General features: G+C 43.9%; 1 protein-coding gene across 20 annotated transcripts in view; it reads right to left on the bottom strand.

Moving 5' to 3' along the window:
• Eif4g3 (eukaryotic translation initiation factor 4 gamma 3) overlaps positions 1-14,533 on the bottom strand; it is a 226,727-nt gene that overhangs the window by 210,837 nt on the left and 1,357 nt on the right. The gene's annotated exons all lie outside the window — the stretch shown is intronic.

Here is a 14,533-nt window from a genome sequence, read left to right as displayed (position 1 = left end):
CTCAACTTTCTCAACTGTCCACTTGATACCTAGGAGGCAGAGCTTTCTTTCGAACCTCCTTCAACAGTAAGAACACATGGAATCAACTGTTGCTTCTTTTGCTCTCTGAGTAAAAAAGGACTGTGTGCCAACTAAGCAGCAAGCACGGCTAAGCCAACCCCTAGTGCCCAAACAATTGCTCTAAGAGCCAAGCACGCCAGACAGATGCCTACAGTAAAGGTGAGGATGGGGTCACAGGAGTCACCAATGTCTACTAACTTCAGCTTATTACTTATCATCATCATGTAAACAGACGTTTTGCCTGCATGTACGTCTGTGAACCTGGAAGGTCAGAAGAGGACATCAGATATCCTGAGGCTGGGACTGAAGTAACAGATGCTGTGAGCAACTACACGGGTGCTAGGAATCAAACCCTGGTCCTCTGAAAGAGCAGCCCAGGCTTTTAGCAGCTGAGCCATCTCTCTAGACACAGATTTTTTTTTTAATTTTATTTATTTTTTGTTTTGCTTTTGAGACATGGTCTCTCCGTGTAGCCCACGCTGTCCTGAAACTCACTCTGCAACTGGCCTTGAACTCAGAAATCCTCTTGCCTCTGCATCCCAAGTGCTGGGATTAAAGATATGTGCCAACACCGCCCAGCTAAAATATTTTTAAAGTTCAAAACTATTAATATTATATGGCTATCAAGATGGTTCGGCCAGTCAAACTAAGTTCAATCTTTCCCTAGGATCTACCTGGTAGAAGAACCCTCCACATAAATGTGCACATACAATTTGAGTTTTTGCACCATGGTACAACCTATGATTCTGGCACAATGAAGGCTGAAGGAGAAACACAGACTACATAGCTGAAGTTGTCCCAAACAACAACTTAAAAAAGAACTGGAGTTCTGAGTATAAACTCAAAGATACAGTTTTCTATACTCAGAGGCTGAAACACAGCATGTACACCTGTGTGTGTATGTGCGTGCCTTAGTACATATTAGCGTTCCCGGCTCTCTGTGTGTCTAGACCATGGCATCACCGAAAACTGAATGAATACGGTAGGGTGGTGCCGCCACCCAGGACCCACACTTTGTCTCCAGCACTGGCCGCCAGTAAAGACAGGCAGGGTTGTGGGGGCGTGGGAGGCATATACGGCCTGTTCAGGGGAAATACTAGATGAGTCTAAAACTAAAACACTTTTTAGTGCCAGAAAGTAAAAGAAACACTTTCTCAAGAGGGTGACTGGCAGGAAGGACCTGCACAGACCTGCAGGAACGCCTCCCGGCCAAGCTGGCACAATCTGAGCAGCAAACAATAATAGTAACTGCAGGTTTTCCCTCAGAAGAAAGCACTTGAGCCCATGATATGAACAAATAGCTAAATATGAGAGCAAGCTTCCTGGAAGACTGAACAACCAATAGAGAAAGAAAAGGCAGAGGAGAGAGTCACAGTCGAGCATCACCAATGTGTGTGTGAAGGTAGGACCAGGGATTGGCAGGAAGGCCCGCTGCAGAAGCCAGCTTCGCGCACATCTCTCAATCAACTAAACATCCTCACACTGCAGAGGGATACACCGCACTGCTCTCATGAGAAAACGCTAAGAAAGCAAGGGGCATTCTCTACAGTGACTCATCACTAACATTCTGGGTCAAGGACAGGAATACAGGGACAGGGCAGAGGTAGCACAGATGATTAGCATGTGATGCCCAGAGCCCAAACCCCAGCACCTCAACAAAAATAAAAATGGAGCCAGGCAGTGGTGGCTCACACCTTTAATCACAGCACTGAGAGGCAGGGGCAGGTGGATCTCTGAGTTCGAGGCCACCCTGGTACAGTGAGTGAGTTCCAGGACAGCCAAGGCTACACAGAGAAACCCTGCCTCAAAAATAGCAAAAATATGAAAATGTAAAGAGTACCGACGTTATGAAAGCTAAGACCACTAAGTAAATACAGAAGAGGAAATTAAAGAAAAAGAAAGGATTAGGCTGGTGGTGCTGCCCTGTAAATTATAGCTACCTGGGACGCTGAGGCAGGAAGGACACAAGTCCAGGACATTAGCAAAAATTAATCTGAGCCTGACTGAGCTATGTGAGGCCTTATTTTTAAAATGCTGGGTTTGGTGCATATCACAGCCTAAGGCAGAGATTACAAATACAATAGCAAGACCATCTCAAAATAATTTTAATGAACCAGGCATGGCTCATACCATCTCTGGAGTCCCACCACTCTGGAGATGCAGGCAGGCAGGGGGATCAGATCATCTGCGGCTACGGCAAGCTAGAAGCCAGAGATTTTTGTCTCAAAAATTAGTGCAAGCCAGATGGTGCCTCTAATCACAGCACTCAGGAGGCAAAGGCAGGTCAGTCTCTGAGTTCAAGGCCACCTTGGTCTACAGAGCAAGTTCCAGAACAGCCAGGGCTACACAGAGAAGAAACCCTGTCTCGAAAGAAAAAAAAATAGTAAGAACAACAAAAAAGTGGAAGAGGATCACCGGACAGCAACTCTCCCAGAGGATTTATCGGAAGGTAACAGTTGGGGAGGGGGAAAGTAGGGGATACCTGCAGGGATGGAGTCACCGGTAAGGAGCAGATGCCGCTAGAAACAGGCTCCCGCTAAGGCTCCTGTAAACAACTCTAACAAGAACCTGCAGGCATGGCCCAGCTAATGAACACGTACTGGTCTCCCAGAGGACACAGTTCAGTGCCCAGCATCATGTCAGGCAGCCCAGATGTCTGTCCACCTGTAACTCCTTGCTCCCTATTCTAGCATCTGCCTATACTTGAATACACACACACAATAATTTTAAAATCAATCTTTAAACAATTATAATGAAACTCTTCAGTTCACCAAAACTTAGACGAGAACCTCAGCAGGTAAAGGCGCTTGCCACCAAGACTGACAACCAGAGTTCAATCCCTAGAACCCTCATCCCGGAAGGAGAAACAACCCCTGCATATTGTCCTGACCCCCACATTACTACAGCACTCATGCACCCACATACATGTACACCCACAATAAATAAATGTAAATAAAAAGACATAAAAGTAGAGGAGGACTGGATTCAGAGTAGGAAGGGGACAAAAAGAAGCTGGGAGGAAGGTGAAAAACAAAACACATTATATATGTGTATGAAAAAGGCATAAAGAAATCCATTATATGACCCCAGCTAAGACCCTAAGCAATAGTGGAGAGGGGGCCTGAACTGCCCTTCCCCTGTAATTAGACTGATGACTATTTCAGATGTTATCATCCAGCAACTGATGGAAGCAGATGCAGAGAACCACAGCGGAGCACTGGGCTGAGCACTGGGCTGAACTCCCAAAGTCAGTGGAAGAGAGGGAAGAGTGAGAATGTGAGCAAAGAGGTGAAGACCATGATGGGGACACCCACGGAAACAGTCTACCTGGGCTAATTGAAGCCTTCCAATTCTGGCCTGACAGCGAGGAAACGAACATAGGACCAAGCTAGGTACTCTGAATGTGGGTGACAGTTGTATGGTTGGGGCAGAATGTGGGGCCACTGGCAGTAAGACCAGGATTTATCTCTACTGCTTGTTCTGCCTTTCTGGAACCCATTTTCTCTGGAGGGATACCTTGCTCAGCCTAGATATAGTGCGGAGGTCTTTGGTCCTGCCTCAAAACAAGGTGCTAAACTTTGCTGACTCCCCATGAGAAGCCTTACCCTCTCTGGGGAGTGAATAGGGGTGGGACAGGGAGGGAAGGGGAAGGGAAGGTGGAGGGAGCAGGAGGAGTAGGAAATGGATTTGGCACATAAAATAAGAAAAGATAGTTTTAAAAAAAAATAAATTAAAATAAAAAAGGTCAAAAAAAGAAATCCATTATATATAACTAACATGCTATTAAAATGGAGGAATTTTTTTTTAAAAAAACAAGATTAAAATAGCTCAATGGCAAACAAGTGTAAGGCACTGGGTTTGATCCCAGCAACAGAGAAGGAGGACAGAGAAAAATCAAAAGAAGGAGGATGATTCTGGAAAAGAAAACATTAAAAACAAATCAGGTAAAAAACAGGTGAGGTCTGCATCTTACTAGGTAGTACTGTATGAGTGTCTCACTCTCTCCTTCTTTAAATTTTATCTTTTAATTTTTATTTTTTCCAGAGAAAACACAGGGTCTCTCTATAGTCTTGGCTGTCCTGGAACTCACTCTGTAGACCAAGCTGGTCTCATACTCTGCCTGCCTCTGCCTCCCAAGTGCTGGAATTAAAGGTGTGCACTACCACCTGGCTAATTTCTTCCTCTTACTAATCATGCCAAGGTTATAAGAGATGCTAATAACAAAGTGGGTACAGGATCTCCTTCAACAACTTTCCTGCAATTTAAAAGCTAGTTTCTACCTAGACAGATAGCTCAGCAGGAAAAGCATTTGTCAAGTAAATATGAGAACTTGAGTTCAAATCCTCAGAACCCACACAATGGCCCCAGTGCTCCTACAGGGAAAGGGCAGAAACAGGAGACTCCTACATCATTCATGGGCCGGCCAGCCTGATGTTCACAGCCAGAAATGAAGTTCCTGTCTCAAACCAACTGAAAGGCAACAGCCCAAGGCTGTCTTCCAGACTCCAAAAAATAAATCAATCAATAAATAAAACTAGCTTAGTAGCTCTTCTTAAACAGGGGTGTTGACAAGAATTTGCTCCTATTTAAGTTTACGTGTTAATGTCACAGACCTTCGCAACTTAAAAAAATTAAATGAAATACAAATTATTGGACAAAGGGCTACCTCACAAAGCATTTCAGCAATACACCTAGAAATAACACGAAGCCTTCCAGCTCTAAATTCTAAAACAGATACTAGGTGGGGTAACCATATGACTTGCCATCCAAATCAAGAGAGTAACAGAAAAGGGGGCTACCCAATTAGATAACTGTCAGTGTTGCACAAGCTCTCAAATCACTAAGTTCACAAAAGAGAAATGCTCAGGCAAGTGACCCTCTCCTTGCTAAGTCTCTTAAAAGCAAAGGGAAGATGGGAGCTGAAACCTAATCCAAAAACCTCCAAATTCCCTTCCAACTTAAAAAAAAATGAAAAGCTGGAGAGATACTCAGAGGTTAAGAGCACTGCTGCTCTTGCAGAGGACCTGGGTTCAAGTCCCAGCAACCACAGGGGTGGCTCACAACCATGCTAACTCCAGGACCAGGGGACCTGACACCCTCTTCTGCCCTCCCTCTATGGGCACCAGGCACGAATATGGTACAGACAAAAAAAACATACACAGAATAAATTAAAAAGAAAAAAGAACAGCTCATGGAAAGACTCTTCAAACTTTATTCTTCACTTTTTTGTTTCGTTTTTTTCAAGACAGGGTTTTTCTGTATAGCCTCACACACAGAGACCCACCGCCTCTGAGTGCTGGGATTTGAAGGTGTGCACCACCATGTCTGGTGTTTACTTGATGCTGTTAAATTTACTCAAACACATATTTTTAAATTTTCTAAATACTGAACTAAAGTACACTTAGATGTCTGGACAGTTATGATTTTTTAAAAAATATATTTTCTTATTACTTGGATGTGTGTTTATACAAGGCACGTGTGTGTAGGTGCTCAGAGGCCAGAGAGGGTGTAGGATCCACTGGAGCTGGAATTATATGCAGCCATGAGCCACACAACTTGAGGACCCTCTTAACCACTGAGCTACCTCTCAAGACCCCCTTCGTGATTTTTTTTTAAAGTCAAGAACGGAATCACTGATTGTCCACACCAACACTCAGCTTTTAATGTTGCCTAAGATGAAAGCACACTCAGACACTTACCACATCATGAAGGGTCTATACTAAGGTCAAATGCTCATGTCAGCTTCAGAAACAGAAGTTACCTCAGGAAGTTGAACTGGTTCCAAATTCTACTTCTGAAAGATTGACAATTTTAATATTGAGAGTACTGGCTGCCTCAATTAAGCCTCAAGAATTCAAAAATTTTAGTCGCTAGATACTTGATGGCATTAAAATTCTGCAGAGGCTAATGAAGATCCACTTCTGCATATTTATCAGGGAGACTTACTAAAAAGTAGATACAACCTTACTGCTCTAATATTTAGAATTCAAGTCATGGAAAAGGTTTTGTTTTTGTAGGGAAATTTTCTGGCTAAAATTAATAAAGCCCCTGTTTTATTAAACTCATGTGGTTACTAAAATCCCTCTCTTCCTTTTCTTCTACCATGCAGCACTGACTGATGTGCAGCTCTGTGTAGAGAAGCCCGGCCTTGAACTCATGACACTCACCTGTCTCTGCTTCCTGAGTGCGCACACAACATTAAACGTGAAAAGGCTGAATGGGAGACTTTGTCAAGTCCTTGTATTTGACGGAAGCCTTACATTCTGAATGGGAATAAAAACTAAAGACTCGGGCTGGAGAGATGACTCAGAGGTTAAGAGAACTGACTGCTGTTTCGGAGGTCCTGAGTTCAATTCCCAGCAACCACATGATGGCTCACACCCATCTATAATGAGATCTGGTGCCCAGAACACTGTATACATAATAAATAAATTAAAAAAAAAAACTAAAGACTCAAGGGGGCTGGAAAGATGACTCTGCAGTTAAGAGCACTTGTTTCTTGCTCTTCCAGGGAACCCAAGTTCTGTCCCTGGCAGTCAGTGGGCTTCCAACTACCTCTAACTCCTGCTTCTAACTTCTTTCAGACTCATTCCGAGCCCCTCAGAATCTAGATTCATTTTCTCAAGCATTCCACTACCAGAATCGGGAGCTCCCAGCACTCGGGTGGGGGACCCTTAGGACCCAGTTTCTGCTGTGCTTGTTTCATAGTGGATAATTAAGAGTCCCTACTCTTAACTCATTTCCTCTGCATATCCAGACCCTTTTCTCTTTACACTCATCTTTGCATTCAAGTTGTTTGCTTTCTGTTGGTGGCAGTGAAAATGTTTTTCCGAGATGATGTCTCGTGTAGCCCAGACAGGCTGTAGCCAAGGATCACTTTCAACTTCCAGTCCTCCTGTGTCCACCTCCCATACTCAACTTGCAAATTTATTTTCTATTCTTAGAAATTATTTACTGTGTGTGTATATGTACATGCATTTGCACAAGACAAAGAAGATGAAAAGACAGCTTATGGTTCCTGGGCCCAAACTCAGGAGGTCGGATTTGGCAGCAAACGATGATAATCTGGCCAGTCCTCAGGTTTCTTATCAACTATCTTCCAGGGCTCTGCAAAGCCTAGTAAAAAGACAAACGGCGCCTCGCCCTTCCTCACAGGATTCTGCCTATCCTCAAGGATTTAGACTGCTGGTTAATTTTCTATCTCTACCTAGTTTTGCTGTCATTTCTAACTTCTCTTTGTCCCCCCTCAGCCCTGTTCCCTAACCTACTAAATCCCTCCTCTCGCGATTCACTCATCATAGAAACACTTCCTGAAACCAAGTTATGATCTCTATGAGTTTGAGGCCAGTCTGGTCTACAGAGTGAATTTCAGGACAGCCAGGACTACACAGAGAAACCCTGTCTCAAAAAACCAAAAAGAAGAACAAAAAAATCTAAAACTATAGACAGACATTCGGACTGTATTTTCCAAAAACTAACAGAGTTTAAGTCTAATACAATTCAAATCCATACAGACCCGGTAGCTCAGCTCAGCAGCTAAGCATATGATTAGCTTACTTGTGTACTGACAGGATACGCAACCCGGAAACAAGTACATTAATAAAACACAAGGGTACATTAATAAAACACAAGATCCCAGGAAAGTTCAGTGGCCATACTCTACAAAACCCCCAGGCGTGGTGACATACACATGAATCCAGCACTAAAGGCTAAAGCAGAAGCCGACCCTGTCCAAAACCAAAAACCAAACCCCTTCCGAATCTTAATCTTCTAAGGTTGACAGGAAATGTTTCCGAGCCAAAGTCTAACGTCGCAGGGGTGGAGGTCTTATGAGATCAAGTGAGAAGACACACGTGTATTTTTTACTTCTGTTTTTTAAATTTTCTGCTAAAGCCGGGCACAGTGACAGTGCCTTTCATCCCAGCACTAGGGAGGCAGAAGCAGCAAATACCTAAGCTTGGTCTACATAGTACACTTCTAATGTTACTTTGTATGATAAACCGTTTTTAATCTACAGATGTTGCTTCTGTGGCCTCTGCATGACACCCTAGTCCCCATCCCCATAATCTAAACCTCAAACCCAAACTAGCCACACTTCAGATTTGTAAACTGGGCCAGCACTAGTCCATCTCACAGGAAATCACACCAGATTGTCAATTTCATCATGGATCAGGATGAAACAATTTCAAGGCAACCCGGAATGCTGAAAGTGAGTTAAGATGTCATGCACCGTACCCCTAAAACCAAGCACTATTTATTCTAAGTCCTGGCAAGCCCACGGTGAACAGGATAGGCACTTGCACCCTATCAACAAACACTAATATCTTAGGAGTCAGGAAACACACAGTGGGCTCAGCACACACCAAGAAGCTGTAGCTAATAAAGGTCACAAACTGACAAGTTTCAAATGCACTTAAAATAGACTCAACTATCTCCAGTTTCAGCTGAGGCACCAAGAGAGTGAAAGGCTCCTCCTGGTTGGCACAAATCCAAAGAACTGCAAGTCATCTGAGAATCCTGAAGTCGCATGGGACTCTGCGGCATTTCATCCGTTGCAATCTCAGCTGTGCTTCGGCACTGCTGAAGTAATCTGCCTGCCCAACAATCAGGAAATCGTTTCTTACTGTAGTAGCTCAAAACACTATCCCTAAAGTAAAACAGCTCTCCTCACCAGAGTTTACTCCAGAACCCACTTCCGCTCGGACCTCATAATAAACTATCCTCACCCAGAGTGACCCAGTCACTGACCATAATAACCTTATTTTATGCTCTCAACCAACTTTATACAGTCTAGAGCATGACATGTCACAGAGACATTTCAGTCTCTGGCTAAATCTAGTAGGAAGCCTTATATGAGCAAGCTATCTTCACTGGGTCCATATTAGCATCCTTGGAGGACCAATAAATTGCCACAAAAACATGGGTCCACCAGACCCACAAAGATAGCATTAACTGGTCCAAATAAGTCCTGCCCTATACTTGGAATAGCAAAACACACCTCCTAGCCATCTTCAAAATCCCAAACCCTTGTAATTCAAGGTCACTAATCCCTTTACTTCAGAGAAAAGGAAGAGATAATGCCAATACAACAGCTCTAAAGACAGAAGAATCAGAAGTTCAAGGTCATCTTCAGTGATGTAGAGTTTAAGACCAGCCTGCCCTACATAAGACCCTGTCTCAAAATTAAATAAATTAGTAAGAGCAAACACAAACCCTCCAATTCAAACACAGCACTTCTGAATATATCAAGCTCAATCTTGTATTTTAAGGTTGACAGAAATTATTTCAAAATTAAAGTATAGTATCAGAAGGGCAATGATCTTTTTTAAAGATATGGTTATTTTAGATTTCTCTTATTATTTTATGTGTTCTGTGAGCCGTGTGTGCACGCTTGTGTCTGTGGGGGAGGGGGTGCCTGTGGAGATGTCAGAAGAGGGCATGAGAGCCCCTAGAACTGAAGTTGCAGAGAGTTGTGAGCCATCAAATGTGTATTTGGAATACAACCGGGTCCTCTGCAACAGCCAGGACTCTTAATCCCCAAAAAGTCAATGGTCTTATGGGATAAAACGGGAGGACGGCACTGAAGGGCAGGTGAAGCACAAATGCTCAGACCATCATGTAGGAGACACTTTGAATCTAGAGCAATTACATTTTCAATAGTACTTCCTCATTCCCCACACTGGGGAGAGGCAGACAGAAAAGCAACATGACTATAATCTACTAACATTCTTTACAGCAGTCACAGAACTGAGGAAAGCCAGCTGGTGGGCAGGCAGCTCTAGGAAGCTGGATCAATTCTCAGTCATGGGTCTAACCTGCTCAGACATCAGCTCCGCCCAGGAAGCTCTAACTCTGCTGTCTGCGGAAAAGATGCACAGCAGAGTCAACCCTGAGCCTGACCTCAAGAGTGCCCTCTCTATTGGCCTGCTGGGACCAATCTCTCAGGGCAAGGTAACCACAACCCTAGGTCTAGCCCCAGTCTGGAACACAGTAGGTGATAAATGAGTAAATTCATAGACTCAAGAGAAACAGGCAAATGTAGTCATTCTCGCTATCACATGGGAAACACTTTAATTTTTTTTCAAAGAACGTCCCTGTCAAGATTTATCGGAAACGTCAATGTAAAACATCAACCTATTAGTACTGAGGTGGCCCACACTCAGTCTGACCAACACCCACCCCTGTCACCAGTCAACCCACTGAAGGTGAATGCAGCAGCTGCTCTGTGACACAGGTACCTGGAGAGAGTTCCTCTCCAATCCCATTTTGCACTGTCTCCCTTCCTCCCTCCTATGAGGATCTGCCTTCAAAAGTTTGTTTCGTTTGGCTTGGTTTGAGACAGGGTCTCACTGTATAGCCCTGGCTGGTCTCTAACTCAGAGATCTCCCTGCCTCTGTCTCCAAGCATTCAAGATTTGACACTTGCTTAATGGAGGGGCTTAGGAATGGAGACATGTTGGACGCCGTGGCAGCCTCAGCATTCCAGTTACTAGCTATAATGGAATTTTGCTGGAGGCCTTGCTGACTTCTGAACAAACAGAAACATGAGCTCAATCCAACAGAGGGCCCCTATGCTGTCAGGCTCCGTGAGAGAAGACAGCACACTTGTCTAGCAGTATGTGGCTGTGAACTAATTAAAACCCTGTACAGTGTGGCTGTGTTCTAGATTACTCCACATGGCTTTTCTCAAATACAGGGGGAAAATGGATTCTTCCTCCCAGGCCCTATATGCAGGCTACTCGCCCAGCTGAGGAAGAGAGGTACCATGGGTTTAGCCTTGGTCACTAGTCTGCCCACACACTACCTTTCACGAGCATAGGAAATGTAACTAACTTTCCTGAACATCAATCAGTACCCTGTCTGTAAAACAGACAACACCTACCTTATTAGACGTCCTGGAAAAATTAAATAGACTCCTGCATGTATGACTTCTAGAGCAGTGGGTATTATCCAAATCTAGTTATCAGAGAGGCAAAAGAAAGACATTACAAGCTTCACCCAGTAAAGACCAGCTTAGAATCAATGGGAGGAAAATTTAAAAACAAAAAAACATAAAAAAAAAGAAGAGCAACAAGAATATTGCAAAGACAGCAAGAACACTTATGACAAAGGAGCTAGAGACAGAAGTCATATTCTGGTTGACACAGGTCTCTACCTATTTCTGTTCCTGGGAAGAGCTACTGTATCGTTTTTGCTTGTTTTTAAGACAGGGTTCTCTGGGGAGCTCTGGCTGTCCTGGAACTTGCTCTGTAGTGCAGGCTGGCCTCAAACTCACAGAGATCCACCTGCCTCTGTCCTGAGTGCGGGGACAAAAGGTGTGCACCATCCCAGAACAGCATAATCAGCAAATGTCTTTTTTTTTTTAAGATGACTTACTTATTTTTATTTCCTGTGCATTGGTATTTTGCCTGCATGTGTATGTGTGTGAAGGTGTTGGACCCCTGGAACTAGAGTTACAAGCAGTTGTAAGTTGCTATGTGAGTGCTAGAAACTGAACCCAGGTCCTTTGGAAGAGCAGATTGTGTTCCTAACTACCAAAACATCTCTCCAGCCCCTCTGCCTTATTTTAACTGGCTGCCCCAAAACAGTAAGAAGACTCCCCCAAGAGTTTCAGCAGCCCTGAGAGAAATCATACCCTTAAGTCCACTATGCACAAGGAATACTGTATTGCTAACGTATGGGCACCTAACTCAAGTTCATTTATCTAAGATTTTCTGAAAGGTAGGCAGGCAGTTTCAATCTAAAGAGCTAGGATTTTTTATTTTTTTATTTACTTATTTATTTTTTGTTTTTTTGAGACAGGGTTTCTCTGTGTAGCTTTGGAGCCTGTCCTGAAACTTACTCTGTAGATCAGGCTGGCCTCAAATTCACAGAAATCCGCCTGCCTCTGCCTCCCGAGGGCTGGGATTAAAGACATGCACCCGGCTAAGAGCTGGGATTTAATGGGAGACCCAGTAAGCCCCTAAAGAAATTCTGTGCAAAGACAAATTTTGATGAAAATGGCAGTTACTCTGTCAGCCAGAAAAAGGATGAACACTGTCAAGATTCTCAACAGAGCAGTCTCAACCTCAACAGAGAGCTGAGCGTACCTCAAGACAAATATTCCCATATTCTCCTTGCTTTTAGTACTTTTCCTGTCAGGCAGGTTTTTCACTGTCCTGCCCTGCCATCCACTGACTCTCTGCAGTCTATGTGGCCATGTGGCCATTTCTTCTTCACCTGGCCTCAAGATCCTGCTGTGTTGGGTTCGAGGCTAGCCTAGTCTACAAGAGCTAGTTCCGGGACCTACAGAGAAACCCTGTCTCAAAAAACAAACAAACAAACAAAAAAAAGATCCTGCTGTGCAAAACTGCGCCTGCTTAGAAATAGCTTCTCGTTTACATTCAGATCCCTTGTTTTCAACACTTCCCAGCCCCAGGGCTTCACTGGCACCAACTTACTGCACGACGGCGCTTGACCAACCCAAATTCTCACATTCCCTCTAGTTCCAAAAGCAGAATTGCTCTACTTCGATCTATTTCCGACCTCCTCCATTACCAGATGACAACATTTTACCACCGATGTGTTCTGAGATGCCTGTAGCCTATGCTTCATTTACTATCGAGATAAACGCTTACCATTTAGCAACGTAATCTTGCCAGGTGAAAGGCAGGAATGGTAGAATACATCAAGTCTAAAATGCCAACTGCCATACACGAGACAAAATATGACCCTAAAACAACATGGCTGAAGCCAATATTGCCACAAAGAATTTAAAAATCATCTCCTCTGAAAAGGCCACCTTAAACCCACTCATCCTTAACAGCTGTAGTTTCTACTTTATAGAAAAGATAAAAATTTAACTTGAAGCACCAATCACTACTTCCGAGCTGCAACCAGCTCTGAGGTTTTCCAGTCCTTCAACTGTGAAGTGCACAGAAAAAAGGCACACTTGGGATACTCAAGTCACCCTGATTTGTATCCGAAGAAGCCACCAACTTCACCGAGGGCTGCCTGTCACATACGGCACTGTGACTCCCTACTTGCTATTCTGTACGTCACAAGCGCACACTACTCACGTCCTCTGGTTTAACTCCCTAAAAGAACAGGTAATGAGTAACTCGCTTGAGACAGAAACCTACAAGCACAGACCATCAGGACAACAACCCTAAAATTAAGAAGGAATTTGAACTAAGCATGAAGGGAAGCTAAGCAGACCGAAGCGACCCAATTCTACACTGAAGCAGGCTGAACAGCCAACCTGCTCCTTCCCGGGCCAGCAGCTGCGCATGTGGGTCAGAAGTAACTGGGTTTTCCATGAAACACTAAACATTCTCAACAGTGAGCGCTCGCAGGGTCAAAACATTATGAAATCAGTACACACAGCACACTGGAGCATTGAAAGATGTGGACTAACAACACTTGGAGAACACAGAAAGGACACTTGACAGAAAACAATGACCTGAGGTGACCCAAGAAAGGAAGTGTTTTTCCCCTTCTCAAAGAAATCAATACAGACAAGAATCAAACTAGACTAAGACAATCTGCAGCCCTTGCTGCCAGGACTTACTAGCTCAAACACCACTACTGCGTGTAAAGTCAAATACAGGGTAACTAATGCAAAGACCACAGCACAGTAGACATCCAATAATCATTTGTTGATTTTCACAAGTACAAGGGACTTAGGGAGGAGGGGCGAATGATGAAATATTATTCTCAGGTAGCTAACAAACACCTTCCTTGCCTGGCGGTGGTGGCACACACTTTTTAATTCCAGCACTCAGGGGTCGGCGGCAGGAGAATCTCTTGAATTCGAAGCCAGCCAGGTCTAAGCCAGGGCTACACAGAAAAAGCCCGTCTTGAAAAAAACCAAAAAACAAAAAAAGAAAAGAGGGGCTGGAGAAATGGTTCAGTGGTTTAGAGCACTGACTGCTCTTCCAGAGGACCCGGGTTCAATTCCCAGCACCAACATGGCAGCTCACAACTGTCTGAAGATCCAGTTGCAGGGGATCTGACACCTTCACACCAATGCACATAAAATAAAGTTAAATAAACCATAAAAAAAAATATTAAAAAAAGAAAAGAAACGCCTCCTTGCCGAAGCTCCGTGGGAGCTGTGAATTCGACAATTCAGTCGGACTAAAACACCTGGTCGCCAAGACCTTTCAATCAAAGCTATCCCGACTTTGACATCATGAAATTAAGACACGCTGGAAACTAGACTCTTTCTGGGGAGCCCTGGTACCCTCCAGATATTAGAGGCACACTCACTAAAGCCCTTAGGGAAAAATGTTCAGCATAACATCAGTCTTGGAAGAAGTGACACTTCTGGGGGTGCTGGGTAATGTGAGTTAACTTCCTCTTCCTTTAAAAAGGTCAAAGACAGGGAAGAGTCCACTGTAACATTTCCTCCTTAGCCGGTTCCACCACAAACCACAACACAACTCTAATTGCTTAAAATAAAAAAATAAAAAAGCATTAGCCAGAGGGAGTGC

This window comes from Microtus pennsylvanicus, chromosome 13 (genome assembly GCF_037038515.1).
Source record: "Microtus pennsylvanicus isolate mMicPen1 chromosome 13, mMicPen1.hap1, whole genome shotgun sequence".
NCBI classification, from domain to species: Eukaryota; Metazoa; Chordata; class Mammalia; order Rodentia; family Cricetidae; genus Microtus; species Microtus pennsylvanicus.
The sequence above is the reverse complement of the archived record's forward strand: the minus strand, read 5'-3'. Positions and strand labels throughout refer to the sequence as shown.